This window comes from Nelumbo nucifera, chromosome 6 (assembly GCF_055504915.1).
Source record: "Nelumbo nucifera cultivar China Antique chromosome 6, China Antique-T2T, whole genome shotgun sequence".
NCBI classification, from domain to species: Eukaryota; Viridiplantae; Streptophyta; class Magnoliopsida; order Proteales; family Nelumbonaceae; genus Nelumbo; species Nelumbo nucifera.
The window spans coordinates 56,016,007-56,042,419 of record NC_142654.1 but is presented as its reverse complement, the minus strand read 5'-3'; the positions used below and the strand labels follow the sequence as shown (position 1 = coordinate 56,042,419).

Below are 26,413 nucleotides of genomic sequence, written 5' to 3'. Positions count from 1 at the left end.
TCATTAAATAAATCACATCCTCTCTCATTGAATCCAACATTAATACTTTTGTTTCTTACTATTAAATTCTACTAATAAATCTATACACAATAATTATTAATACAATGAAATTTGATATTTTTAAAATAAACCTAGAAATGAAATCATATTTTTTCATCTAGATGGTGGGTAAGTAGTTCAACCATTTGGGTCAAATGGATAATTCCATCATGTCATAAATAAATAATAAAAATTTAGAAATATAAAAAATACAAAAATATAGAACAAAAAAGAAATTTTGAAAAAAATGGACACAATTAGTATGATAGGATAAACATAATTTTAGTAATGATTGACACTAAATATATAACTTAAAACTGATGGGAAATGAAACAATTTTCCTATCTAGGGGGTGGGTTAGTAGTTCAAACTGAATTGAACTGAAAATTTTGGTTTGTTTTTTCTAGGGATTTAGTTAATTCGATTTTTAGAATTAGAAATTCGGTTAATCGAATAAACTGAACTTTTGTATATCATATGCAATATATAATATGTAATATATAATATTATTTATATATTAATATATAATATAATGAAATTTGCTTTCACAATATATATTATATATTATATGTTACAATGTATATAATATAATATATACATTATTAAAATTTGGTTTTAATCGAAATAACTAAAAGCCAAATCGAAAATTTTGGTTTTTCTATTATTCAGTTTCAATTTGGTTTTTATTTTTTAATTTGGTTTTAAAAATTTTCAGTTTATTCGGTTTGGTTTTTAACCGAATAAACCAAATGTTCACCCCTACATCTATAATATTATATCTTAATCATATAAACAAAAAATAAGTATGATGAATAATAATTATTTTATTAGTGATATAAATTAAATATAAATTTTAAAATCAGTCTGAAAATGAAACCATTTTCATATTTAGATGGTGTGTCAATGATCTAATCTTCCAGGTAAAATGGGTCAATCTATGTTGTTATAACTAAGTAATAAATATTAAAAAATATATAGAATCTCAAAGAAAAATATAAGCTTTGTATAAAGCATTTTGATACAGTTCCAATGTTATATATTTATAATACTAAATATGAAAATAAAAATTAATGATGAAAATGGAATACAAGATTTAAGTAGAAAATGCAATTAAAATAATACTATTAAGTGCATTCAATTATTACCTCTTATCAAGTTTCACATTTAAGTTATAAATAAATCACATTCTCTCTCACTCTCTCATTCAATACAACATTTATACTTTTGTTTCTCATTATTAAATTCTACTAATAAACCAATACACAATAGTTATTAATATAATGAAATTTTATATTTTTAAAATAAACCTAGAAATGAAATCATATTTTCCATGTAGGTGGTGAGTAAGTAGTTCAACCATTTAGGTCAAATGGATAATTCCATGATGTCATAAATAAATAATAAAAATTTAGAAATATAAAAATATAGAAAGTAAAGAAATTTTGAAAAATTTGAACACATTTCTATTACTATATATTTGTCATATTAAAAAAATAAGTATGATAAAATAGACATAATTTTATTAATGATGGACACAGAATATAGAACTTAAAACCGATGGGAAATGAAACAATTTTCCTATGTAGGGGGCAAATTAGTGGTTCAACCTTTCAGATCAAATGGGTTAACTCATGATGTATAATTGAAAATAAAATTTTTAAAATAGAATTATACAAAAAATACGAAACTATTTTGGGTACATCTATAATATTATATATTAATCATATAAATAAAAAATAAGTATGATGAATAATAATTATTTTATTAGTGATATAAATTAAATACAAAATTTAAAACCAATTTCATATCTAGATGGTAGGTTAATGATCTAATCTTCTGGGTCAAATGGGGTCAATCTATGATGTCATAACTAAGAATTAAATTTTAAAATAATATATAGAAGTTCAAAGAAAATATAAGCTTTGTATAAAGCATTTTGATACAATTCTAATATTATATATTCATAATATTAAATGAAAATAAGAATTACTTTTATTAATGATGAAAATGGAATACATGATTTAAAATCAACCAAAAAAGCAAAATGGTTTTTTTCCATCCAAGTGGTGATTAAGTGGTTCAATTGTCCATATCAATGAATCAACACATGATATTATAATTAAATAATAAAATACAAAAATTTATAGAAAAATGTAGATTAATTTGGGTACATTCTATGATATTATATATTCATCATATAAAATAAGTGTGATAAATGAGAATTATTTTTATTAATGATGGAAATGAGATAAAAATTAGGAAAAAAAATAAAGCATTAATGTCTAACACATGACTTCGCTAACCATGTCAAATGGTTCCATGATTTAATTAGCTAGGCCACCGTAGGCAAGTGGTTTGGTGGTAAATGAACATACAATCTTGAATTGGGTGGTCGGTTAATCAATTTAATAAATTGATTTGACCCCAATATCAAACAATATATTGGAATTATATTTCCTCTTGTTAAATAAGTAATTTTTATTATTTCATAAATTAAATAATAAAAAATAAAAATATAGAACTTTTTATATTTTATGGAAAAATTCGAACATGTATCAATATTATATATTCTTCATGTTAAACAAAAATATATTCGAAGAAATGAGACTTATTGTTAGTAAAAATAGAAATAGCTAAAATACAAAAAAAAATTAATGTATTAACCATAGCAACATACTAAAAAACTGTGTCCAATTAACAAACTAATAAATCCAAATCTATGGTTCAACTACATGTTGAAAACTTTGATAGAAACTATAAGAACATTTGAATTTAGGTTTTTGAGTTGAACGACAATATATACACTGCCACGTGCAATGCACGTGCACTTTTACTAGTATATATATATTAGTATGGATGTATCAAGAGCAATTTGATAAAAAAATTATATTATATTAGATATCCAAATCACCAACATACCCTTTAAATACATAACAGTCTTAGGAATTAGGACTTTAAGAATTTGTTTTTTTTTTTTTTTTTAAATCAAGTTTCAATCCTTCAACCTTCATGTTTATTTGTTTATCCATTTGCCCTTAAGGTTTAACAATTAAGACCAAGAGTCCAAGACCTATTGATGATACCTTTTGGGTATTTTTTGGATTTTTGGTTCTTTGAAATTACAAACTTAGTTTTATTTATTTTTTGACTTATACTACTTTGTTTTATTCTTTTATATGAAAGGATTTTATGTAATGTTGGTTCTCATTGAATGTTGTTGGTTGATAATGAACTTTGAAGAACGTTTGTTTTTATGTACTGAATATTGAACTTGAAGAAAAGTTTAACTTGATCATATAATAATTTGTGGGACGAGTCAGAATGGGTTTAAGGGGTTTGGGATGGGACAGGTTTGGAAAATTGAGAGGAAAAGTTATATGGGTTTGGGATGGGTTTTGGATCAAGGGTTCATAGGTAGGTTCAGGAATGGGTAGAGCAATTTGCGTGGGTACCCTATCCGTTGCCATTCCTATATTAGCCGATACAATCCCGAAACGGACTGATACACACTATATATCAGCCAAATTTAATTTCCTTCTTTTTCTACTTTTTAAATTCAAATCTATATTTATATACTAAAATAGGCTAGGTCAGATGGCCTCTCCTTGTTCGATTACCCCAACCAAGCAATTTTAGAGGGGTGCAAGATTCCCTTTAGAAGCCCATGGAGTTGCCACCTCAGCATGCCTTATTTCCCTCTTTCCTCTTCTTTTTATTAGAAAACTAATAAAACACATATAATTAGCACCTATTTTTAAGAAAGATATAAGAGTCTTTTGTACAAACAATACTTACTCCAATCTGTTCCTATCCCCCACTAGCCAAATGGCACCACTATCCCCCACTTTCTCCTAAATTATCTCTAATTCCTATTCCACCACTTTTCATCTATATTTATCTAAATAAAGGTTGAATTAAAATTTTAACAATTATTTAAATATTATACTGAAATTGTGTAATAACTTTATTTATTAAATACAGAAAAACTAATAATAATTGATTTAATAATATTCATATTATTAATAATTTTATATTTTTATGAAATTCATAATGAAATTATGTAATAATAATATAAATTATAATTTTACAGATTATTTAATCGAATAAATAAATAATATTTTAAAAAATTAAATAAAAAATCATTTAAATGTCATTAAAATAATAAAAATTTAAACTAAAAATATTATTTAAATATTTCAATAACTAAATATTTTAAATAAAAATATTTAAAATATCTAAATAATTATATAACAATATTTAATATTATGTATCAACTTGATAATAAATAAAATTTAAATAACTGACTAAATATTTTACATAAAGAAATATTTAAAATAACTAAATTGTAAATAGTTAAAATAAAAAAAATTATGTAACAAATTTAAAATAATTTTAAAAGTAGGAAAATAATTATAATAGATTTCATAATATTCAAAATACTATAAATTATAGTTTTATGAATTATTAAATTTAATAAGTAATTAATATTTTAAAATGTTAAATAATGGTCTTATTTAAATAACAAAATAACATTGTAACTAACTAATTTTAAAATATTTTAAATATAAAAAAATTTAATAATTAAATCATATTTAAAAACAAAAAATAGATTAAATAATGAAATTATGTAATTACTTTAAAATATTTATCAAAATGTCAAAAATAATTATAATATATTTAATAATATTCGATAATAAGAATATAAAATATAAATAATTTAAAAATAACTAAATATTATTGTAAATAACTAATTTTAAAATATTTGAAATAACAAAAATTTTTTTGGAAAAGGTACTGTAAATTTATTCATCACAAGCAAAAGAAGGCTGCAATTCAGATCCAAGAAGGCAATCTGAAAGCAACCAAAATTATAACCTCCACTAGGAGCAAGACTTAAACAAAACAGACATTCTAGATCTCTAAATTCCTAGAGGTAGAAATCCAAGAGATCAACTTGCCTACAAATCTTTGAATTACATGATCAACATCCTTATACCTATTACAAAAGATTCTACTATTCCTTTTAGCCCAAATGGACCACAGGACTGCAGCTAGAATTGTCTTCCACATTCACTTTCTCTCTTACTAATACCCTTAACTGATCTCGGAAAAACCCACTTAGTACCCAAAGCTTTAAGAAAATGCATCTAGATCTGTAGGGAAAATGGACAATGAAGACATAGGTGCTCTGAAGATTCTTCAGCGGTCCCACAAAGTACACAACTTAAATCCAGAATTGGAATACCCCTTCTCAACAAGATAGACCCGGAAAGACATTTATCCAAGGCCATTGTCCAGACCAGAAAGTTGATTTTTGAAGGGCTTAGAGGGCTCAAAAAGTTGAAATATAAAAAATAATAATAAATAAATTATGTTTTAAACATTATTTAAGAAACACAAAATAGATTAAATAACAAAATTATGTAATAAATTTAAAAAAATTATCAAAAACACAAAATTAATTATAATAGATTTAATAATATTCTATAATAAGAATATAAATATAAACAATTTAAAAAATTTTAAACATTATTGAAATAGTAAAAAATAGATTAAATAACTTAGAGGTATTAAAGCTTTTTATTAGTCATTTATTGAATTTTCATTATAAATTTATTTTTTGTAATTATGTACATTCATTAATTATAAATTTATAAATTTTCAATAATTATTGGAGATTAAACTATAATTATTTGTTAGAGATTAGACTATTAATTTAACTGAAATTAGGAGTGTTTTTTAGTCAATTCAATTCGGTTTGGTTGTAGATTGTTTGGCCAACCAAATTGATTTGGTCGGGTTGGGGAATTTGTCACTTGAAATAGAACTGACCAACTTTAGTTGGATTGGTCAATGCTTTAAAAAAATGACCCAGAGACTGACCCGCTTTTGCATCTGAGTCACGATCACCGGTTCAACCGTCTGGGTCAAACGGCTTAGATCGTTCCACATCAGCACTCTATATATTTAAAATATATATATATATATTAAAATACATATATAAATGTGTATATATGTATATATGTATTATTTTATATTTTATTTTTGGTTTTTAATTCAATTTGTATTTTTTCTTTATAAAAATAATAAAAATTATGATTTGAGGCCAAAAAAGCTTTTTTTTCCTACAAAAATAGCAAGGTAAGGCGTCCATGGCACATTGGGACACATAGATCTCGAAAATTTATCCCAAATTTAAAAAACATCATCTTAATCAAACATTGGAGTGCAAAGTTATGGCCTTTGAAAGTTTGTACATGCATTAAGTGTGCTACCTACAACTTGGTGACCAAATCAAATGGATCAACGATTGAACTTTTGGGTTGGGCAATTTTGGATTGAATGGCGGGTTTCAATAGAACTAGACCCAAAATCAAGGCCGGATGTCAATTTGAATGGTTCAACTGCCTAGGTCAATGACAGGTTAAAAACACTAGTATTAATGTAGGTCAATTTTTGATTTGGTCGATTGGTTGAAAAGATTTAAGCTTTAAAAATTAAGTTTAAATTAAAAAAAATTACAATGATATTATTAAAAAAATAAATTTTAAATTTTAAATTTTAAATTTACAATATAAATATTTTAGATTAAGAAACATGGGATTTTCCTACTTTCATGTATTAAAAAATTATATTTAAAATATAAAATATTAATATATATCTATGGTTAGGTTGGTTCGATTTTGGTCAGTTTACAAATGGTCTAACCAAAACTTACCCGACCTGGTCGGGTTGGGAAATTACTAAACCAAAGCCGAATGAAAATACTAGAAAGTGACCAACTAGGGTCGAGTTGGTCAGTTTCATCGGTTTGATGAACAACCCTAGCTGAAATTAATTATTATTATTTTTGTATTACAAAAAATATTATATAAAATATAAATAATTATTAATAGTTTAGAAAGTTAAAATATAAAACAATTGTCTACTCTTATGTATTTCTATTGTTTAACTTTCTTTTAACAAAGTCAGTGCATTGCACGACTCCTCACTAGTTTAAATTTAATTTATCTCTTCTCTCTCATTTATATCACTTTTAATTAAGCCTTTATATTTGAGACATCATTAAATGTTAATATTATTTAATTAAATGTTCATTTGAGTTATCTTTAATTAAGGTATTTAAGACGTCATTAAATGCTAATTAAGTCAATAACTTATTAAAAGCATAAGTTGAAGGGAAAAAGTTTCAAACCCTAGTCATTTATTTACAATGACAACAATTAATTAGCCACTATGCCAACCTTAATTGCTTATCTTAATAGCATGCATTTTTATTCTTAAAGTAATTTTTCTTCTATTGTTGGATATTTTTCAATAAATGCTAAAATTTGATTATTAAAATTTATATAATAATAAAATTAATACAAATCATATTTATTTATTAAAAATTAAGGTATATGTATATTAACTTATATACATAATAAATATTATATAAATCTATACATAATAAATATTAGTATATATACACACACATACATTTTAGTTCTTTTATTAGTTTTCAACAATTACTAATTTTGTCCCAATACTTTATATAAATCATTAAAGTATGACTTTTTATGTTTAAATAAATTAGTTATAATCACATAAAACTTTTTTTTATTGTTATTAATATACTTTTTAGGGATTTTTTTTGAATTTTCTAGCGTATTCATGCGTATCTTGATTTTTTATCTATATTTATGCATGTCGAAAGCGTATCTCGATAGATCTCTTAAAATAGTGAGTTAAAATTTTCAAACCTGAAAACTACCATTTTGCTTTATAGCATGGCCTATATCTTGCTTTGTTTGCATATGATCAATATATTCTACTACTTAATAGAGTAATCAAATTTGAAAATTTTCATATGATTCCATCATGAATTTGCTGCTTTAAATTAAAAATTTCAGACCTGAAATCTACCATTTTGCTTTGTAGAATGGCCCTAACCTTGCTTTGTTTGCACATGATATATGCTACTATTATAATTCCCCTAGGATATCTGCAACATCTCCTTCTACAAAATCTATTGCTTTGTAAAACAAGGGTTCAAAATATCGAACAAATTGGTACGTCAAATGGGGTGTATTGACCTGTATCGGAGGCTGCCTTTATTTTTTTAGTTTTTTTTCCCTTTCAAATTGGCTCAAGGGAAGGCTCGTCTACCCCCTAAAATAGGTGGGCCCCAAAAAACTAAGTGTAAGGATGTATCGGAGGGTCGCTGATATGATATGATACGTATTAGCCGATACATCTTGATACATTACGATATTTCGATCCTTGTGTAAAACTATGGTAGCACAATTGATTTGGGTGCAAATTCTGAATTATTTTTGTTTAATTCAAATTTTACCTCATTTTGTTTGATTGCAGTACAAATGAAGTAAAATAAGACCTAAAACAGAATAAAGTAAAACCCAAACCATAATTAAACCAGAATTTGCATTTTTTTTCATTTGCAATCCCATGCATTTGTAGTTTTGTACTAATGCAAATAAAGTTTAACTGCAACTAAGGGGGAAAGATCTCAAGGCTGCAGTGCAAATCTGAAACTGGAGATAAATTTTGGATCCCGTTCAGTTTTCTAATTATGATATGCAGTCCTGCCTTATATAAATTTTGTACATTTTGGCTCATTTGCACTCATGGGCAACAAGAATTGTATCCCAAGAACTAGTGCTACAAAATTTATACCATCTTCTTCCTACCCCCCTTCTTTATTTTTTTTCTATAATTCCTACCTAGGTTCTATCTTATATAAACTGGGCATTACATCTTGTTTCCTACCTCACTCCCAAACAAATAACCTTCATGTTACCTCCATTCTCTTTCATATTATGTGGAACAACCTGCTTTTACTTCTCAGAAACAAATAGAACAAAGTGAAATTTAAAGAAAAAGCAAACTAGAATACACTACACTGCCTATCTGAAATTCTGCACTTCTAAGCATGTAATTTGCATTGCAAATAACAAGACAGAGCCTAAAGGAATTTCGTGAAATTCAATTAGTTTTGTAGACAGCAAAGTCACCATTACTTTTTATCATGTATATGTTCCACCTGTCCTATTTTTAAATTTATTTCAACTTCAGTCCTGAATCATATTCCCTTGTGCAATTTTCATTTTCCTATTAACATTATTGTAAAATCAAACTTCAGGATTAGGGTCTGATTTAACATGAATCTGCATTGGAAGCTAGGTGGCTGGTGGCAGCTACAATTGATGGAAAAATAGTTTCATTGACTGGCTGAACTCTATTGAGGTTACAAATTTGTAAGTTGTAACACCACCCATAGAACATAGAATTTTGACTATCATGCATGATATGGGAACAGGTCAGTTGATTGAGAGGTTATCTAGTTGAAGTTCAACAACATGTTCTAGAATATTCATGAACCCAACTCCTTCTATTATATATACTAAGTTCACCCTTTCCTTCCCGTAGGATTGGGTGAAAACCGCTTCCATCTAGGGGTGTTCATAAAAAACCGAAAAATCGAATTAAATCGAGAAAATCAAATCATAAAATGCGGTTAATCAAATCGATTTGGTTTGAGATTTTTGAAAAACTAAAAGATCGGTTCGATTTTCAGTTAATCTACAAAAAACCAACAATTAATTGAATCGACTGGTATATATATGTATTTATATTTCAAATATTTATAATATATTATATATCATTTATTATTTATTATATAATAATATATATTATAAATATAAAAAATTGAAAAACCGAAAAACCGAACCAATCAAAAACCAAAACAATAGACTGGTTAACCGATGATATCAGTTTAGTCTCAATTTAGAGAATTGGAAAAAACTGGTACCACCGGTTTGGTTTACAAAAAAATGCCCATGGTTCGGTTAACCGAACCGTGGACACCCCTACTTCCAGCGGGATGAGGTATCCGCATGTGAAGTTTTTCGTCACGTGAAATCTCTTCTCCAGCTTTCGTCCATACCTACCACCTCGGCGATCTTCTGGAAGGAACTATTTCTCTTCTTCTCTCTCGTCCTCCTCCCTCTGTTTCATCAGTCACCGCCATTGCAGCAACGCCGATCTATTTCTCCTTCCTGCTTTTGGGGATTTCTCACCATTTTTGGATTTCCTCATCATTCTGCATCATTCGTACTGGTGTGTTTCACATTGTTGGATTTCCCCGACTGCTCATCGATTCTTCGTTCTCCATATTCTTCACCGGCTGAGCAAAGTCACAAAATATCCATCATCCGAGCTGTCCCTCTTTTCAGCTTGGGAAAAACTTGCATCCAAGGAATCGTTTCTTCTCACCATTGTCCCGGTTACAGTTCATGGAGATCATTTCTATTCCAGCTAGCAATATCCGACTATAGCAGACTGAAGCTCCTCTGCTCCAGTAACCGTGTTCGGGCCAACATTCAGCCCAGGTAAGCCCTATTTCTCACTATGCTTTCTCATTTTTTATCCTTTTTTTTTCTTTCTTTGTGTTTTGCTATGGGATGACGGGGATCTGTAGAAGTTACCAAAGACGGTGATGAAACTCTGAAGTGCTGTTCTCTGTAAATTCCCTAGCCAATGACGAATGTGAAAGGGAGAAGGATTGAAATACGCCCTTGCTTATCTGTTATTATCGTTCTTTTTCATCTTTACTTAGATCTCCCTTCAAGCTTCAAATGCTTCAGGTTCCTGTTATTCGCCGTTAATTATTTACTCCTTGTTTTGGGTCAAACGAAGTCTTGGAGTGTTTTCATTAGGGAATGGTGTGATTAAACATTGTGTTTTTCCTATTGTGTTTGCCTTATCAACTGTTTGATTCGAATATAATACTTTTTAGGGTAAATTACAAAAGCTACCCTATAGTATATATATAGGGTCTGTGAGAAATACTTTCTTTTGCGAGACAAATGTTATTTGACGAAAATACCCTTCACAAATCGAGTTAACATTTTCAATTTGGCGGAAATAACACCCACCCATTATCAGACAGACGGCTTTGCTTCATGTGGGACCATCTTTTTCATCTCTATCTCCAATTCTGTGACCATGAACTTTTGAGTTCAAAGGTGGGAATCTTTGAATGAATGCAGTGCACAACTCCAACTCGGACATGGATTATCTGAGTATGGATTGGACACCATGAACGAACACCTACATATGACGTGGGACCTAGTAATGTGGCCACCTTAGACGGACACCTACATATAAACGAACACCCACGACTCGAGAAGCACGTTCCCTCTCTAGACGACACCATCGAACGGTGTATAGGAAGTTTCGGGTGGGCTCAGCTCCTGCAAGCCATCCTGGTCTCCTTCACATGGGTCTTCGATGCCTAGCAGACCTTCATTAGGGTCTTCACCGACGCCGAGCCCACCTGGCATTGCTCTCGCCAAGACGACCCCTCCTGCAACTCTGCCGCCAACCTTTGCTTACTTCCCAAGGATGCATGGGCCTGGGATAAGCCGTCACGGATATTCGTCCTGTCGGAATGGAACCTCGCCTGCACCGGCCCCATCATCGCTGGGTTACCGGCGTTGTCATTCTTCGTGGGCTGCCTCGCTGGTGGACTCGTTTCTCGGTCGCAAGAACATGCTCGTGCTCTCATGTCTGAAGATGTCCGTAACTTCTACTTTAATGGCCTTTTCTCCCAACATTTGGGTCTACGCCGCCTTGAGATTCGTCAACGGGTTCGGTCGCGCTACGATCGGAACTTGTGCGTTCGTACCCTCGACGGAGAGTCTTCATGGGGACCCTCTATCTGTGGACGTCCGTGGCAGCCATCTTTTACTGTATAATCATCCACTTTGCAGTGCGCGAATCACCGAGATGGCTCCTGGTGAAAGGACGCAAAGACGAAGCAGTGGAGACGTTAAGAACCATAACCACGAGGAATCAAAGTAGCTTCAGGTTAAGCGTGAGCTTCTCCGGCACATCCATCGTACCGGAGACGTTTGATGGCAATCTCTACTCTGTTATCAAGGCATTGGTCGAGAAAAAGTGTAATACAGGATGCCTTTGGGGGTCGGAAACCTGGCCTTCAGTCTCTAGTTGATCGTCACCTTCAATGCCTTATCAGAGCTGCCATCGTCATTGCTGACGTTCTTTCTTATTGGAAAAGTGAACAGGAGAAGTTCGCTGCTGGTGTTCACAACTATAAGCGGGATTTACAGTATAATGTGCGTGGTGGTGGGTGAGTCACGACAGAAATTGCAGGTGGCGGTGGAGCTGGTGAGCTTCTTTAGCACGTGCATGATGTTCAGCGTGTTGCTGATATACACACTGGAGTTGTTCCTGACGTGTATGAGGAACTCGGCATTGTCGATGGTTAGTCAGGCGCTGGTGTTCGGCAGGGTGTTCAGTCCGGTGTTGGTAGCCGCCGGGAGGAAAGATGGGTTCTTATGACACGATGGATGATTGCAAGGGAGAAATAAGGTGAGAAAACGTATAAAAGACGAACAGAGGTTAAGGTTGTCCTACAATGGTAGTATAGGGATAAAAAATATTGTAACGGCAGATTTTTCATCTTTCTGTATGGAAGGCTAACGGAGGGGATTTTTGTCTCACGGTTATAGTACAGGGGTCTTTGTCACAGACCCCATATTACAGGGGGTTTTTGTAATTTACCCTATTTTTTAATACTTTAAATTAACTGGGTGTATCGATTCAAATAGATTCTTTCGGTTGACTCTCCCTGAAGGCCAGAACAGTAATGGATAATAATAACAAAAACAAAAAAAGAAAAAAATAATAATGAAAAGAAAAAGGGAATGAGAGAATGAAGAATGGTGACGGGCATATGATACCATAACAAACTCTGTTTGTAGATTCTGAGAGGGAAGAGTGATTGGCCGAGAGGATTTGATTAATTCAATCTACAAAATAAAAAAAAGGAAAAGGAATAAATAATATAATAAAAAATTGGGAAATGTGAAATGGATAGACTGATTTAATAGACTCGGACAATGTCATGGGAGACTTAGGGGAGACAAATGGCGGAAAGAGAAAAGTAATAAAAAAACATACAAATAAAAAAGGAGAAAAATAAGAAGTAGAAAATGTAAAAATTTAAAAAAAATAGAAAGTAAAAAAAACAAAATAATAATAATAATAATATGTAAAAATTAAAGATGAAATGAAATGGGGTTCATAAGAAAATAACACAAATAATTGTTTAAATAAATTAAAAAAAAATAAAAAAACATAAAAAATAAAAATATAAAATATAAAAATATAAAATATAAAATAAAATATGTAAATATATACAAAATGAATAAAAAGCTTTCATTTTAAAATATTTTGGGAACAGTCTGGCTTTAGTCAGGGCAAAGCCCGTTCCAACAGACTTTACAGCCTTACCTTGAAAATATCTCTATACTTAAATGATTTATTTCATGAAATCTATTCCTAATACAAAATTGTAAGGGGCTGCTGGAACGGTGTAAACACCAATTTACCCTACAGAAGTTGAATTCGGTTGGGGACAAAGAAATCAGTGTTTATTATCTTAAACCAGTTTTGTGAGATTTAGATTCAAATCAGTTCTCATACCATCATAATATATACAAGCCCGTGCTCAGCACGGGTAACTCCGCTAGTAATATATTATCTTAGAGACATGTCTTGAAATTCCAATTTCTCGAGGTGCTGAAAGGCTCGTTGTTTAATCCACCGTCGATCATCAGTTTCCAAACGAGGTACCAGGTCTATTGTCTCTTCCTGGGGAAAGGATTTTACGAGTAGGGCTGGCAATTTATATGAAGTATGAAGTACATCCAGAGAGTAGTAACTTTAACACTTCCTGATTACGATGTATCTCAATATGCCAACCAGTTTGTTTATTGTGAATGGGGATCCATTCTTGGCTTCTTGAGAAAGTTAGTCATATTTCTGTCAAAAATATGGCACTTGTCAATCTATTTCTTCAACTAGTATACAATAACTTTTCACCATTTAATGGAATAGATGCCTGATCCTTATCAGAAATTACATTCAACTCATCACCATTTAATGGAATAGGTAATTTGATGTAGTTGCACCCTATTTGTCCAACTTCGAGTTGAAAGTCCTTTGATGGTGATTTCTTAGGAACGTGTGCCAGTTTAGACATGAGGCTCAAATTTCTTCGGTCCAAGTGGAGGCCGGTAATGTTCTACCACAATCAAACTTAATAAAAATCAAGATAGGTTGAGAGATCAAGAGTCATGCTATAAGAGAGTAATACATACTCAATTGTTCAAGTGATCTCAACAATTTGGGTTTAGACCCTTTATGACCGTTGGGTTTGCTTTTGTCAGATTCAGTTCGAAAGCCAGAAAAGAAAAAGAGAGAATAGTTGAATGGTGGGTGTGATACTTTGTGTGAGACAACACCCTAAAAGATATATTTATATTAAGTTTGTAAAATGATAGATCTGTACTTAATGTACAAGAAAGAGATAATATAAAGAATTAATATATAATAAAGAAAAGTAAAAGTACAAAAATAGCTCTATGACTAAATTTCACCATCTCTACACTCCCCCTCAAACTGATGCCTAGGAATAAGCATCAGTTTGTCCATGAGAAATAGATGTGGAGCCCGTATTATTGCTTTAGTCAACAAGTCTGCTAGTTAGAGCCCAGAAGAGATATGGTACCCTCAAGAAGGAGATCGTGAATGAAGTGACAATCAACTTCTATGTGTTTGGTGCACTCATGGAAGACGGGGTTGGATGCAATTTTTATTGCACTGATATTGTCTGCATAAAGAGGAACAGACAATGATGGCTCATTTAGTATTTCAAATAGAAGAGCCCGAAGCCATATGATCTCACTACACACGGAAGACATAACCCTATATTCAGCTTCAGTGGAAGATTTGGAAACAGTTACTTGTTTCTTGCACTTCCATGAGATAAGGGAGTTGCCTAGGAAGACACACTAGCCAGTAGTAGACCGTCGGGTGTCAGGGCATCAAGCCTAATCAGCATCCGCATAGGCCATAAGATGAATGGGAGATGATGAGGAGAAGAATATCCCATTTGATAGTGTGCCTCACACATATCTGAATGCATAGGATATGTCTGGCCGAGTCATGGTGAGATAGATTAAACTGCCCACTAACTGATGATAAAGGGTAGGATCTTCAAGGGGAGATCCATCATCTTTGCTGAGTTTTAGGTTCAGTTCTAGTGGAGTGTCCACAATCTTAGAGTCACTAAGATTTTCCAATTTAACCAGATCGGCCGCATACTTCTGTTGATTAACAAAGTAGCATTGAGAATTTTTGCTCACTTCAAGGCCCAAGAAATATGTCAAAGGCCCCAAGTCCTTTATCTTGAAGGATTCACTGAGTAACTGTTGTAGCCTAGAAATTCCTTCTGTGTCATCCCCTGTAATGAGTATATCATCAACATACTCCTCGCTTCCTCCTTAAGATGAATAAGGAATAATCAGAAGGACTCTAGGTAAAGCTAACATCAATGATGACGGATATGAACTTTTCAAACCATGCCCTAGGGGCTTGCTTTAAGCCATAAAGTGACTTCTTCAGACGACAAACAAGTTGCGGATCTGTACAGTATCCTAGAGGAGGATTCACATAAATCGTCTCTTTTAACTCCCTATGAAGAAAATCATTTTTGACATCCATCTGATGGATTGTCCACTGTTTGGCTGCAGATATAGCCATCAGAAGACGTACAATAGTCATTTTAGATACAGGAGCAAAATTCTCCTCATAGTCTATCCCGCATTCCTATTTGTATCCATGTGCAACAAGTTTGGCTTTATATCTGTCTAGGCTCCCATCAGATTTCATTTTCATAGAATAGACCCATCAACTTCCTATGAGAGAGGCTTCAGGTGGAGCTTGAACCAGGTCCCAAGTGTCATTCTTAAGAAGTGCTCAAATCTTACAATCCATGGCATCTTTCAAGTGTGGTTCTACTATGACCTATTGGTAAGATATGGGAATGTTTGTGGTAGATAAAACAGCAAAAAATGAGCTATGGTCTGGTGAATAACCATAGTGGTTAGGTGGTCGAGAGATTCTAGTGGAACGACGTAAAGTGGGTTCAAGAGGAAGGTCAGGTACACTTACTGAGGGAGTTGGAGTGACCGGATCAGCAATTGGAGGTGGAGTAAAGGGGGGGGGGGGGATGGAGACTAAAGAAGGCCGTTGCTTCCTGAAGTATGTCTGAAGCTGGTGCGGAGGTGATAATGGAATATCTGAGGTGCCTGTATAATCAAAACTGTGCAACAAGAAAATAGAAGGAGCTAGGAATTTCACAATATGTTCAAAAAAGGACACACTTTCAAGAAAGACTACATTACGAGAGATCCAAAGGGTCATAGCAAAGGAACCCCTTATGTTCAAAATTGTATCCCATGAAGGCACACAAAGCTGCTTGTATAGTTAACTTTGTGCATTCATGGGGTGGAAGGTGGACAAAACAAGCACAACCAAAAACCCTGAGCATGGATAGGTTTGGGGGTTTGTGAAAGAGAGATTGAAAAGGAGAGGAATTATTCAAAACAAACGACGAAAGACGATTTATGAGATACATAGCAATGCTGGCCACCTCCACCCAAAACCAATAGCGTACATGGGAATCCTGTAAAAGGGTTCTGACTACACTCAAGATGTGTCCATTTTTCCTTTTTACTACCTCATTTTGTCGTGGGATGGCCAGACAGGATTTTTGGGGTTGAATTCCATATTGTTTCAGGTAGTTCTAGAAATCCCCATCAATATACTCTCCCCCTGAATCCGATCTTAGCTCGCAGATTCTTGCATCAAATTGGGTAATTACATAGGTGTGAAAGTGTTTAAAAATAGTGTATACTTCAGATTTCTTTCAAAGAAAATAAGCCCAAGTAAAACAAGTATAGTCATCAATGAAGGTTACAAAGTACTTATATCCCAGCCGTAAAACAACTAGAGGCGACTAGACATCACTATGTATTAAATGAAAGGGAACGGTTGCATGCTCAGAATAAGAAGGAATGAGTAAAATATGACTCTTACATAAATCACAAGTAATACAATCTTTATTCATATTCTTAAAAGAAAAGCAAAAACAAGTAAACTAATATAAGCAAATAACTAATCAAGTTTCTTAGAAAAAGGATGGCCAAGGCGTCTATGCCACGGATGCCAATCATTATTGCCATTAAAAGATCTAGAACTATAAGTAATAGAAAGCAAACATGAAGTAGAAGCAGAAGTAGTCTTATTTTTCTCAAACTCCAAGGCAAAGAGTCTTCCCGGTCTACGCCCCTTCCCCTTCACCTCCCTAGTTTTCCGGTCCTGTATCAAACAACCATTAGAAATAAATGAGACATTATTAACTTTCTCTATAAATTGGCCAATAGAAATCAAATTGGTGGTGAGTTTAGGTACAAATAAAATTTTGGATAAATGAAACGAAGATGATTTAGAGGTAGATAAATACAAATCATCACAACAAAGTATGTTAAGTTTCTCACCGTTTGCAGTAATAATATGTCTATTGAGAGGATGGGGTTTGGGATATTGACCAAGAGTAGCCCCTGTCATGTGGTTAGAGGATCCTACGTCTATATACCAGAGGTCGTTCGGTGAAGGGCAATAGGTTGGTGACTTAGCAGACAGACCAATAGCAATAAACGCTGAGGAGATGACCAAGGACATGAGCTATCAAATCCTTTCTTTAGACATGTTGTTGGAGGTATTGTTTTGGCCAGCTACAGAAGTGATAGAGGAGGAGTCATCTGAACCATCTATAATAGTCTGATAGGCCTTGTAGTTCCCTTTTTTCTAATTTGGACCACTACCTTTCTATGGCCAGGTAGGACATTCAGTGATGATATGGCCGACCTGCTTGCAATAGGTGCATGTGTTTTTATTCTTACAATGGGAGATAAAATGCCCGTACTTCTTGCATTCATAACACTGTATCTTAGAGAAATCCTTCTTCCCCTTTGGTTTAGTTGCCAAGAAGACAACATCAATGTTGGAGTCCTTCCTTCCATCCAGTGTAGTCTGAGTAGTCAATCTAGTTTTTACCCTCAAAATCTCCCCAAGAATAGTATCTAAGTCAGGAAGTGTTCCTCAGCTTAGGATATTAGATCAGACGACTTCAAATTTTGGCCTTAGATGCATTAGGAAATGCATAATTTTTCTCCTGTCGAAGTGTTCCTTCATGTATTTAACACAACAGTATGAAGGATCATCTCCCATGTGAGCTAACTCATATTCTATCCAAAGGTTAATGAACCAGGCATAGTATTCCTGGACCTTTCTATCTCCTTGATAGTAAGAAAAAATGTCAACCTCTACCTGATATTGTCTAGAGGTATTCGACTGTTGATAAACTTTCTCAAGGTATTGATACATCTAATAGGGTGTCTTGTACCCTCTCATAGGGATAGCAATATCAGTTTCAACTAAGCCTAGAATCCATGACACAATTTTTGTGTTGTCGATCTTCCACTGATTAAGTCCCTTAATGTCAGAGTTATTAGGTTTAGACACAGATCCATCTAGGTACCCCTAAAGACCCTTAGCTTTGACATGGAACTGAAAATTGAACTTCCATAGTGTGTAGTTTGTACCATTGAATTTAATAGGAAGAACATCCATCATTTCTGATGCCATCGAATAACAAAGGGAAACAACACACACTTCCAAAAACCAAAAGAAATTCGAACCAAAGAAGAAAAGAAGAATACCTTTCAGTTGATGTCCAAAAAAGGCAACTGCAGAGTTCTTCTGAACTGAAAAGTGGATCAAAACCCCTCAAAGACGAAACCAATCCAAACCAAACCAAGAAGATTCAATAGATTTGCTCTAGGCGACACCAGATCTAAAATTTCAGGCTGATCCGGTATCTCTATAGGGAGATATGAAAAAAGATTAAACCCAGTGGCGCAGTAGTCCAGAAAATAGATCTGTAAAGTTCAGATCTGTAGCCGGTCCAGGAAGAGAAGTAAAGAAAATACTCAAGAACTTCCAAATATTGTTAGGGAGTTCTTGAATTAGTGGCCAAGGTGCCGAGTGAAGTTCAGGTCGTGACCTGCTCTGATACCATGTCAGAGTCAGTTCGAAAGTCAGAAAAGAAAGAGAGAGACAGATAGAGAGAGAACAACCGAATGGTGGGTGTGACACCTTGTGTCAGTCAACACCCTAAAAGATATATTTATATTAAGTTTGTAAAAGGACAAATCTACCCTTAATGTATAGGAGAGAGATAATACAAATAATAGATATACAACAAAGAAAATTAAAAGTATAAAAATAGCCCTATGGCTAAATTTCACTGTCTCTACAACTTTAATGGATAGGAATTGTCCACAAACCTCTCTAATTGGTTGGGATTAGCCTTTATATTATGGGATGAGACATAGAGATATAGAGCAAGTACTCCATTGATCGTGTAGTTATTCTCGTTGGCCTACAAAATTAGTCCCATAAAGCCATGCATATACCACTTGGTCCCACATGAATTAAGATGGAACTAGTCCCATTTGACTAGAAACATTATAATATATATATAGAAAAGGGAAGAATACCTAGAAAAAAAATTAAGGGGTGGGATGAGGAAGGGGGAGAAGAGGAGAGACTAGACGAAATTGAGTGAACTTTGGGCTGGTGGGAAGATAAGGAGAGGGGGAGGAAGATGAAGTTTCTAGCTGGATAGTGAGGGGTTTAAGAGAAGGTAGGAGGGAGCAGAATGGGTGAAACATTAAATTTTTTATTTGATCTTTCAATACATACATACATACATACATACATACATACATACATACATACATACATAAGAACAATCAGTTCATTATTAGGTCCATTGGGTCAGACCCGATTGCCCTAAGAACAATCAGTTCATTTCTGGGTCTAAAATTACAGACCCTATTGGGTCCAGTTTGATTCCAAGTCCTTAGTAATTCTTGTCAAGTCAATTCCGATTCTACTTGGACTTGACTTGTTGACAACCCTATCTCTCTCTCTCTCCACTCCCACTATAATACTATTTTTAAATTTTCATTTATCTTTATTTTCAAGATTTGATTTATCTTCAACCACTCTCTCCTTGAACTTTTTATATTATTTACAAGATAATAAATGTTTTTAATATATTTTTAATTAATTAATTAAGTCTTCTAATTATGTTTCATCTAAGCAAGCCCCGAGTTGGGATTGAAGTATTGGATGGACTTTTAATATTATTTACAAGATAATAAATGTATTTAATATTTTTTAATTAATTAATTAAGTCTTCTAAATATGTTTCGTCTTGGCAAGCCCCGAGTTGGAATTGAAGTATTGGAAAGAAACCCAACTTGGAAACTTGTGGGCCTAATGCACACTCAAGCCTAGGGCCAGGTTTGAAGAAAAAACCTAGGCCCAAGCCTTGAATTCTTGAGTTAGGTCATTCTTAGGTTGGTTGGGCCCAAGCTTGGCTTGGAAATTTGTAAGCCTAATGTGATCTTGGGTTGCGCTAAAGTATTGAGCCAAAGCTTGGGCTAAAAATTTGTAGGGCCAGGCCTAGGCCAAGTCTAAACATCAAACTTAGGACTAAGCCGAGCCTTTTCATGTAAGTTTCTTTAATGTCTCAATCAAAATCCATGGAACAAAAGCTAACTAATATTTTAAAATATTCTCTCTCCTTTCACTCTCTTTCTCTCTCCAATAATTCAACTACTCCCTCCCATCCCTCCCTCCCGCTCCTAACCCCTCTAATTAACATTATACACTTGGTAAAATGTCTCAGTGCATATCATATGTTAAGTTACTTAATTTCCTTTAAATGTGTTTTTTAAGACTTTATTAATTATTTTAAAGTTACTAATTGTAATGGTAAAGTTATTTGCTTTAAAATTTGAGTAATTAATGTAATTTAAGTATTTAATTAGATTAATTAAATTAATAATGAATTAATTTACTATTTTTATTTATACTAAATTAATCTGCTTCATTTACCTAAATAGCTAACTTTAAATCTGCTTATATGAATGACAACAACAACAACAACAACAACAACAACAACAACAACAACAACAACAACAACAACAACAATAGACTAGTTGATATAGAGGCATAAAGTAAATACTCTATTGATGGTGTGCTTATTCCCGTTGGCTTACGGAATTATTCCTATAAAGCAATAGACCACTTGGTCCAACATGAATTAAAATGGAACTAGTCCGAGTCGACTTGACTCTGGAATTCTGGGTCTTATTTTGTTAGTGAATAGGTTCGTTTTTACCACTTACCCACCACATCGTTGGTTTCAACAAAAGGCTCAAAGGTTACTAATAAAGGAGCTAGGAAGGTGGTGTATTGACACTCTTCTCCTGGCTAATAGTCATACAAGCAGATTTGTGCAAAAAAACTATATTAAACATGTAGTGTCTACAACTTATGCAGTACAAAATGTATGTGGAAATATTATAAGAAAGTAAGAAACATTTCAATTCAGCAAAGTAACTATTTACATCAATATAAACTAATAATTAAAATTTAAGCAAGTATTAATTATATAATAAAATATAATATGTGGTATTTAGATTTAATTTTTATGACTTACATGAAAATAAGGCAAGTATCTATTTTATATAATATAGATAGGTTTATTTATTTATAGATAAGTTCTTTATGCACATCAAATTACATTAGTTGAAATGGATGTTTATATGATTTATATTTCATCTATTCATGAAAGAAAAACAAAATCACATTTTCATCTCAATGATTTTTGACAATCTATGGTGCATGAATTATATCATGAAACAAAAAGCATAAACCAATGATAAAATGTAAGGGTTGGTTTGGTTCATGTTGAAAGTATGAATGAATCGGAATTGGAATGACCTATTCTGCCTATTTGGTTTAGAGGAAATTTAGAATTAGATTCTCTATAAGATATGCATAGCTCCCAAGGAGGGTTTGCATCGGGTAAAAAGAAATAGGGCTTGGGGTAAGGTGCCAATTGGCTAGTTGGTAAGGTTTCTTATTGGTTGTAGTTAGGATTGAATTCCACTTGAACTAGGGTTGGGGGTTTATGGGTTTAGCTCCATGGATCCAAGAAAGGGGAGGGGGTTAGTGGTTTTCAAGTCACTTGTCCTTTTTTATTCTTTTGAAGATTGCCATTAAATTCTCATTCCAAATTAGACCTATTCTTTGGCTGGGTAGTTCCATGGACTGGCATGTTCTTTATTATGTCAAGACAGTTTTAGGCCTTGGGCCTTGGGCTTAGGCTTAGGCTTTAAACATCAAGTTAGACTATTTTTAATTATATAATATAATTAAACATATTTTTAATAATATATAATTGATATAGTATAATATATTTGTCCAAATCAAGTTTTGAGCTTTATAAAAGGGTCAGGTTTGGACTCAAGATTGGTCATTTTGTGTTAATAAAATGTCCAACCCAAACTTGGCCTAGCCATGTATAGGTCCATTTTCAATGGGGATAATTGGAAGGCATTCCCTCATGTAAGTCAATTGGTTGTGCCTAGGAAATAGTTGGGTCCCGTTTGGCATCATTCCACAGGAATCTACCTCGCGCTCCCGACATTCCCGCGGAATGGAAACACGTTTGTCATCACATTTTAAGTGGGAACGGGTGCTTTTGGAGTGGGAATGGCACATTCTGAGCAAGTGGACTGCAATCCACCTCAAAAATCTTAATTGTAGCCCCCTCCTAATCTACTAGTAGCCCCCCTATAAACCGCATCCTGTCTGTGAATTTGGCATCAATCCACGGGCAGGATTTAGTCCACCCTAGAAATCTTAGCTCCACCCTAGGGGTGGACTGAAATATAAAAACCCCTTTTTTTGGAGAACATGTGGCTCCCACCAAGGTTCTAAATATCGATACGCCGGTAGTTGGGTCATATCTGGAAATAACGAGTGGTTTTTACTTTTTTTTTCAAAATCGGTTCAAGGGGCGGTTTAAGGATCCTCCACCACCTGAACCGGTCAGAACCCCGATACATCGGGGAGTTCCCAAAACGATAGGCATCGGCCAATACAGGCTGATACGTGTTGATACTTTGAACCTTGATTCCCATATCTTCTTCTTAAATTTGAGAACACATGTGCTAGTTTCCCACGTTCTAGCTAGGACAAATTCATAATTTTGTAGATTTGGACATAAGAAAGCCCTAGTCGAAACTAAGTGGGGTTTCTTCCTTCTTCCTACCACCATAGATCCCCAAGCTTTCTCTCGCAGGGCTTCGACCAATTCACCTAGGTTTTTCTTGTAATCGTTCCTTTAGGTTTTTCCGCCGCACAGGTAAGAACCCATCACATATTGCGATCGTTTCTTCATGTTTAAATAATGTTCATGTTATTAAGTATTCATCAGTTCTCATAGTCATATACCAGCTCTACGTACGTGTTCTTAGTGATTTGAAACTGTGTTGGTTTGAGTTAAAAACCACATCACCATTGTTTTTTTTTCTTTGCATTTCGTTAAAACCTATATTGCATGCTTGCATTGGAGGTACTTTGAAGATGTTGCCTTTAATGAACTCATTTGAGATTTGGGATGGTTCAGTTGTATTGTTGCCTATGATCTGTTGACATGGATTTATTCAGGCCTGTAAGCAGGGAAAGAATTCATGGATGGGGTTAATCATTTTAGAGGGTGGAATTAATTTACACATTTTTATTAGAGAGTTTTGAGAACTGATAAAGCTGGTTGTAGGGTTAGTTTGGTCTCTTTGCTTTTATTTCTCTATTAATTGTAGCGTTAGATATAGGGCCTTTTGTCTTATGGGTAATGCTGTAATTACATTATTAGTATAATAACAGAAATTGGAGTGGTACTTAGAGATTAATAGTGCTAAAACAAAGAGAAATCCATCTTCTGTGTTAGATTATGACCAAAAATAGAGCAGTGCTGAAATTTTGATTGAAATTCCATTGTGAATGTCTACTATGATTTGAAGCTCAAGTTATAAAATACCCAAGATTCAACACCTACTCTTATTTAGGCTCTACGAAGAAGCAACATGCTTTCTCTAATTTTAATTTGAAGCTCAAGTTATTGGTAGTCTTTTTTGTTCTAATGACTTACAAACAAATGGCATTAAGTCAAAAAAGGAAGGAAGTGATTTCAAATCAAAATCAAGAGAAAGGAAAAGCACTATGATGTGGCCAAACGGACAATGAGAGCTGAGAGCTTCTCAATGACTTCATAAATGATTCGACACAAGATTTGTCTAGAATGCAGGAAGCTACAGAGAAGGATGCATAAGGTTCGAACATGGATCCTAAGGACATTGTCACACCAAAAGACAGAAAGCGGATGAAAGGGATAACAAATAAGCTCATAGGTGAATCTTGTCAGACATTCACAAACTACATTAAGCAAAATTCTATCGTTGCAATGGGTGCATGCAATGAAAATGATTTCTCCATCAGCAAATGTCAAGAAGTCCTTAGGAGTATGTAGGGCTTAAACAAGAAAATGTATATGAGGGCAATCAAAGGGATGCAAGACCAAAGTTGGAGGGAGTTACCACTTCAAGGTAATTTCTTGCTAATTTCACATTTCCAACAAAGTTAAATACTAAAATTTATGCTTTGGTATAACAGGAAAGTATTACCTTGCCGATTTGGGGTTTCCAAATCAAATTGGCCTTTTTGTGCCATTTTGAGGAGAGAGATACCATTTGTCTGACATTAGAAGGCAAAGACGTCCAAAGGGTGTGAAGGAGGAGTTCAACAAGCTTGCACAACAGCATAGAGCGTTGTTTTGGTGTATTAAAAGCAAGATTCCACATTTTGAAGGGTAGTTGTTTGTGTGATTAACAAATTTATTTGAGACGAAATCAAAAGAGATAGCATTGCTGATGACCTTTTTAACGAATATGGGAACATAAAAATCGAGATAGAAGAAGATCCAGTGGATGAAGCTCAACCAGTCAATGGTGCCGTGAATGTTGATAACGTATCGGAGATGACAAATCTTCGAAGAGAAATCGCAAATCCATTAGCTGATTCAATAAGATAGCCTAAGATATAACATGTTTTTGATAATTTGGTTGGTTTTAAGTCTTTAATGAGATATCTTTTGTTTGTTTTAAGTACAATGATTAATGAATTGCAACTTTGTTATATTTGGTTGGTTTTAAGTGTGTAATTTCATATTATACTTTATTGCAAGTCAATAATTTTTTATTTTTTTAGTTACATGTAATGTAATTCTTGCAAGTCAAGAATCTTCGAATGTCCAAATTGTGCATGTGGACGGGGCAAGATGCAGTTGTTTATGGCAAAAGCTGAAAGAAATTATGGTCAGTGGTTCTACTGATGTCCTATGGGAGTGGTGTATCTCTCATCGATTTTGTTTTATTTTATCCTTAATGTACAAGGTATTTCATAATCATACATTTTTTTATTTTTATACACAGGCGCACGAAAATGACGTTATATGGGTTGACCAGTTCATCCCTTCTAAACAATAACCAGTTACTTGTGGATGTTGCTTTTTATGACGTGTATTGGATTCTTATTATTTTACTATTTATTTGTGCTGTTTTGATCTTTAAGTAGTCAACAATTATTAAATGATTGACAATAGAAGACATTTCTGTATAATTATTTTTTTATTACTCTCATGTTTGAGGACTTGTAACAATACTTTATATGTATATGAATCTTAAGATTCAATAGCTATCCAAACGTTATTTCTGTATTTTAGAATAAAAACTTGGTGTGATGAACAAAGTATCAAACACTATTTATTATTCCTCGATAACCAGAAATTCCATTCCTGTCCTGGAACAGGAATTTCTCAACCGGACGATGACTATGAAGATTCAAGACAATAAAGGTGTGAGAATATATGTCTCCCACAATGGGCCTATTGTTTGTTATTAATTGGTTTTATGTGGGTATGGTTATGGAAACCCTAAAGAACTCTCATATTCTACAATCTTTTCATGTTTTAATTGATATTACAGAATGTTGTAACCCTAAGTTGATATAAAATGGTTTTTATTCAAAGAAAATAATTGATTTGAACCAGTAAGTCCGATCGATTTGATTCAGGTTAATGCGGATCAAACGGATCCTAAAATTTAAAGCACCTCAACTGTGACGTCGACCATTAGCAATGCACCAAGTCCCCAACGCGGAGGAAGCGAAATACGAGGAAGGAGATCAATCCAATGTAATCATTCCTTCCTCCTGCCCTGTCACAGCCAACCTATAGGCCCTAATAGTTGTACCTCTTTTTACTCTCTCTCTCTCGCTGTCTCCCTCTGAAATTCCGTCTTTCAGTCAGGCTGACGCAGTAGACAATCTCATTCTCACCGTCATCTTAATACTTGTCTCACCTCCGCTTCTAGTGCGCGGCTGCTCGCCCTCTCAACTGTGGTCGATAGACGATCGGTCTCAACAGTGCAATTCAAGTTTTTTCTTGCTTCAAAGAAGA

General features: G+C 33.3%; 1 long non-coding RNA gene and 1 pseudogene across 1 annotated transcript; both read left to right on the top strand.

Annotated features, from left to right (window-relative positions):
• Positions 1 to 9,911: 9,911 nt before the first annotated feature.
• LOC148791081 (uncharacterized) lies at positions 9,912 to 25,116 on the top strand. The gene is made up of 3 exons (XR_016077108.1): positions 9,912 to 10,430; positions 24,206 to 24,503; positions 24,571 to 25,116. It is a non-coding gene; the product is annotated as an uncharacterized LOC148791081 (long non-coding RNA).
• On the top strand, positions 10,503 to 12,672 carry LOC104602087 (organic cation/carnitine transporter 3 pseudogene; annotated as a pseudogene).
• Positions 25,117 to 26,413: the final 1,297 nt, after the last annotated feature.